Here is a 5,816-nt window from a genome sequence, read left to right as displayed (position 1 = left end):
TCTTAGGGGCACTTACCTTTTGTTTAATTTTTTGCTTAAGCATTAAATACATTTTTTACCTGCACCCTGCACCCCGCTGTCTCTGACATCTACAAAGAAATTAGCTACCGGCCAACGTTCCCTCTAAGGCAGTGGTCCCCAACCTTTCTGTAGCTGTGGACCGGTCGACGCTTGATAATTTGTCCCACCGCCCGGCGGGGGGTGGGGTTGGGGGGATTATTTATTTATTTATTTATTTTATTTTTTATTTTTGTCATGAAAAAGGGAGTTTTTTTGGGTTGGTGCACTAATTGTAAGTGTATCTTTTGTTAATTTAATTTCTTAGGGGCACTTACCTTTTGTTTAATTTTTGGTTTAAGCATTAAATAAATTTTTTACCTGCACACTGCATCCCGCTGTCTCTGACATCTACAAAGAAATTAGCTACCGGCCAACGTTCCCTCTAAGGCAGTGGTCCCCAACCTTTTTGTAGCTGTGGACCGGTCGACGCTTGATAATTTGTCCCACCGCCCAGCGGGGGGTGGGGTGGGGGGGATTATTTATTTATTTATTTTATTTTTTATTTTTATCATGAAAAGGGGAGTTTTTTTGGGTTGGTGCACTAATTGTAAGTGTATCTTTTGTTGATTTAATTTCTTAGGGGCACTTACCTTTTGTTTAATTTTTTGCTTAAGCATTAAATACATTTTTTACCTGCACCCTGCATCCCGCTGTCTCTGACATCTACAAAGAAATTAGCTACCGGCCAACGTTCCCTCTAAGGCAGTGGTCCCCAACCTTTTTGTAGCTGTGGACCGGTCGACGCTTGATAATTTGTCCCACCGCCCGGCGGGAAGTGGGGGAATTTTTTAAATTGATGTATTTATTAATTTTATTTTATTTTTTTATTTTTGTCATGAAAAAGGGAGTTTTTTTGGGTTGGTGCACTAATTGTAAGTGTATCTTTTGTTGATTTAATTTCTTAGGGGCACTTACCTTTTGTTTAATTTTTGGTTTAAGCATTAAATACATTTTTTACCTGCACACTGCATCCCGCTGTCTCTGACATCTACAAAGAAATTAGCTACATGCCAACGTTCCCTCTAAGGCAGTGGTCCCCAACCTTTCTGTAGCTGTGGACCGGTCGACGCTTGATAATTTGTCCCACTGCCCGGCGGGAAGTGGGGGAATTTTTTAAATTTATGTATTTATTTATTTTATTTTATTTTTTTATTTTTGTCATGAAAAAGGGAGTTTTTTTGGGTTGGTGCACTAATTGTAAGTGTATCGTTTGTTGATTTAATTTCTTGGGGGCACTTACCTTTTGTTTAATTTTTTGCTTAAGCATTAAATACATTTTTTACCTGCACCCTGCATCCCGCAGTCTCTGACATCTACAAAGAAATTAGCTACCGGCCAACGTTCCCTCTAAGGCAGTGGTCCCCAACCTTTTTGTAGCTGTGGACCGGTCGACGCTTGATAATTTGTCCCACCGCCCGGCGGGGAGTGGGGGAATTTTTTTTATTTATTTATTTATGTATTTATTTATTTTATTTTATTTTTTATTTTTGTCATGAAAAAGGGAGTTTTTTTGGGTTGGTGCACTAATTGTAAGTGTATCTTTTGTTGATTTAATTTTAAAAAATACAATTAAAAAAAAATAAAACATTCTTCTGCAGCCCGGTGCCAATCGAGCCGCGGCCCGGTGGTTGGGGACCACTGCTTTAAAGCATAACCAAGCATGCATTACTATAGCTCTTGTCTCAAAGTAGGTGTACTGTCACCACCTGTCACATCACACCCTGACTTATTTGGAGTTTATTGCTGTTTGTGGTGTTTTACTTCTTGCCTTGCGCTCCTATTTTCTCTTTTTTTTGACGCCATTTTTGCTCCACAGTAAGTCTTTGCTGTCGTCCAGCATTCTGTTTTTGTTTACTCTGTAGCCAGTACAGTTTTAGTTTCGTTCTGCATAGCCTTCCCTAAGCCATTTCTTAGGGGCACTTACCTTTTGTTTAATTTTTTGTTTAAGCATTAAATACATTTTTTACCTGCACACTGCATCCCGCTGTCTCTGACATCTACAAAGAAATTAGCTACCGGCCAACGTTCCCTCTAAGGCAGTGGTCCCCAACCTTTTTGTAGCTGCGGACCGGTCAACGCTTGAGAATTTGTCCTGTGGACCAGCGGGACAAATTATTTATTTATTTATTTGTTTTATTATTATTTTTTATTTTTATTTTTATTTTTATTTTTTAATTTATTTATTTATTTATTTGTCATGAAAAAGGGAGGTTGGTGCAGTAATTGTAAGTGTATCTTGTATTGGGGCGGTTTAGCTCGGTTGGTAGAGCGGCCGTGCCAGCAACTTGAGGGTTGCAGGTTCGATTCCCGCTTCCAACATCCTAGTCACTGCCGTTGTGTCCTTGGGCAAGACACTTTACCCACCTGCTCCCAGTGCCACCCACACTGGTTTGAATGTAACTTAGATATTGGGTTTCACTATGTAAAGTGCTTTGAGTCACTAGAGAAAAAGCGCTGTATAAATATAATTCACTTCACTTTTTATGTTGATTTGATAAAGAAAAAATAAACAAATAAAAAATAATAATTAGATAATCTCCCACGACACACCAGACTGTATCTCACGGCACACTGGTGTGCCGCGGCACAGTGGTTGAAAAACACTGGTCCAGTAGTGGGACAGGAGAAAGTTCAGTCGGATGTTAATGCAGTCCTTTTTCTAATTGATTTAATGTTTCTTTTCATTCTGTCTTGTCCCCGCAGCTCGCCGCTCCGGCAGCCCTCGTCCACGGCCAAGGTGTGTCTGGTGTGCGGGGACGAGGCGTCGGGCTGCCACTACGGCGTGGTGACGTGCGGCAGCTGCAAGGTCTTCTTCAAAAGAGCCGTGGAAGGTAAGGACGCCCAACTCCAGCTCGCTCCTTTTCTTTTTATTTTGTTTTTACCTTCGGACAACCGCCGTCCACTGTTGTGGACGTTGGTTTTTGTGCTTTGTGAGAGTTAGGAATCAAAAAAATACATGTCCACTCCACTATTAGGATACCCATTCCAACTTTGACCAATAGAATGGCGCTTTCCATCATTTTCAACAGACTGCACTGTCCCCCCTCTTCCTCTCACGGAAGATCCACCCAGGAATGAATACTTCTCTTCTGTACTTGTTAATTTCCTGTTAATATTTGCTTATTTCCTTTACCAAACACTAGTGTTATCCCGATACCAATATTTTGGTACAGGTACCAAAACGCATTTAGAATATTTTCTACATAAAGAGGACCACAAAAAATGGCATTATTGGCTTTATTTTACCCCAAAATCTTGGGGTACAAGAAACATGTTTATTATTGCAATTTAGTCCTTAAATAAAAGTAGTGAACTTGTCTCTTAGTAGTAAGTAAACAAAAAAAGACTCCGAAGTAGTCTGCCGACATATGCAGTAACATATCTACGCACCTGTCGCTGACTTCGAGACTGGTCCTGGCACACCCCGCTTCGCTGCAGAGCCGCAGGCCACGCCCCCCCCCTCCACAGCTTTATTTTAACCCAAAAAATCTTAAAATACATTAAACATGTTTATTATTGCAATCAATGAACAATTTAGTCCGTAAATAAAATAGTGAACATACAAGACAACTTTTAGTAGTAGGCTCCTAATTAGTCTGCTGACGTATGCTGTAACATATTGTGTCATTTATACACCTATTATTTTGTCCACATTATAGAGGACAAACTGTAAAAAATGATTATTAATCTACTTGTTCATTTACTGTTAATATCTTCTTATTTTCTCTTTCAACATGTTCTATCTACACTTCTGTTAAAATGTAATAATCACTTATTCTTCTCTTCTTTGATACTTGACATTAGTTTTGGATGATACCACACATTTAGGTATCGGTCCGATACCAAGTAGTTACAGGATCGTACATTGGTCATATTCTAAGTCCTCGTGTGTCCAGGCACGTATTTACTGAGTTTATAAACATAATATGAATTTTCAAAAGAAAACGAAAACATATTCTGTGATGCTAAAAAAATAGTAGTATCGACTCGATGTGCTCTTGTACTTGGTATCATTACAGTGGATGTCTTGTGTAGATCCACCCATGGCGTTTGTTTACATTGTGACACCGGTGAGCTATTGTAGCCTCCTACAGTGTGTAGTGAATGTTTAGCAATTCCTTGTCCTGCGGTGATAATGATACTTGTGAGAAACATACTTTATTTGTCGCCATGGAGGTGAAGATTAGTAGCTAAAACACTGTGGCTGGACATTAACCACTAACTAGCCAACCATGTTTGAAAGCAAATCTTCCTGAGAATGCCCATCCATCCATCAATTTTCTACCGCTTGTCCCTGTTGGGGTTTGCGGGGGGCGCTGGAGCCTATCTCAGCCACATTCGGGCAGAAGGCGGGATACGCCCTGGACAAGTCGCCACCTCATTGCAGTTCCTGAGGGTGTTTCAGTGTTATAACTTCACCTTTATCTTTAGTTTTTTAGGCCAAATATGTCCAATCTCCCTTTTCTGTCTACACACTGTGTCTGCTTGTAAGTACTCTGTGTGTGTGCATTGCCGAACATGCTCCTCTGCTCCTAAAACCAGCAATGTCACCACGCAAAGAGGACCGCTGTCTTTTAGAGGCGGTATAGCACCGGAATATGATTCATTAGTATCACGATACTATACTATTACTGGTATACCCTACAACCCTACAAAGCACTTATCACTTCTCTTGTTTATAACAAGCTTAACTAGCTGATCGGCATTGAAAGGCACTGTGACGGTTTCTTGCTGTTGTTGTTCGGGTTCAATGGATCACCCAGGAAGGACATGCTTTTGAGCAGGTTTGACTCCTTTATTTTGCAATAAAGCTTGTCGTGTCACTTTTCAGCTCCTTCCTCCACTGCTTGTTCCCGGTCTGCTTTTCAGCCGCCGTCATCGTCGTCCTCGTCTGCTTTTTGGGCGCTCTTGCTTCCTAGTCGCTGCTGCCGGCTCTCCTACTCCTTCCCCGATCTCTCCTCCTTCTCCCCTTTTATACATCATGAGGATATGCTTTAATCGTTTCCCGGTGTGTGAGCCACGCACCTGAATTAGATTGCGGCGGTGTCGCTCCCGGCATTCTCCGCCTCCTTGCCGCCATCTTGGGCAGGGCTCCAGCGCGCCCCGCCGTTGAATCGTCAGCTCCGCCTCTCCACAGGCACGTATCGGCAATGGCGATTACGTACTTATTCAAGAAAAAAAGTCTGATGCTGATCGGTGGCGGATATATCGGCAAATCCCCATCCAAAATTCTTACTCCCCCGTTAAAATAGATTGTCTGACATGGTCTACCAGCATGTTAGGGATGTAATGTTGGTGACCAAATGCCTGTGACATATTGACAGAAATCACCAGAAGTACCTAACTCGCTGTCAAGTTAGCATTCATTGTTGTAAAATGGTCTGCCCGAGGCGTCACTTGGCCTTCCTGAATGCGGACAAATGGAAAAACATCCGAACATTGTCGCTGCCTTGGAGGCTTTTTCTCTGGACGATTCCCATCGAGCGATCGCGCCGCTTCCGAACCAAATGAGGATTTACACCTGGTCGCCATGGAGACCGTCTCCTGACATCTGGCCGCACGTGTAGAATAGAATAGAATCGAGTTTTATGGTCATTGTTAGAGTGAACAGGTTCAAAGAACGACGGAATTGGAGCAGATCCCCCGAGGTGCATACACGATAATATAGTAAAATAAATAGTAAAAAAGATAAAAAAAGAAGATATATATATATATATATATATATATATATATATATATATATATACTGTATATAG

General features: G+C 41.4%; 1 protein-coding gene across 1 annotated transcript in view; it reads left to right on the top strand.

Moving 5' to 3' along the window:
• Positions 1-2,766: 2,766 nt before the first annotated feature.
• The window catches only part of LOC133539123 (mineralocorticoid receptor-like), a 73,650-nt gene continuing 70,600 nt past the window's right edge, over positions 2,767-5,816 (top strand). The window contains exon 1 of the mRNA XM_061881215.1: positions 2,767-2,891. The gene's annotated coding sequence lies outside the window, so the exon portion shown is untranslated. The remainder of the gene's footprint in view (positions 2,892-5,816) is intronic.

This window comes from Nerophis ophidion, linkage group LG20, assembly GCF_033978795.1.
Source record: "Nerophis ophidion isolate RoL-2023_Sa linkage group LG20, RoL_Noph_v1.0, whole genome shotgun sequence".
Lineage (NCBI taxonomy): Eukaryota > Metazoa > Chordata > Actinopteri > Syngnathiformes > Syngnathidae > Nerophis > Nerophis ophidion.
This window is presented reverse-complemented; position numbering and strand designations above follow the sequence as displayed.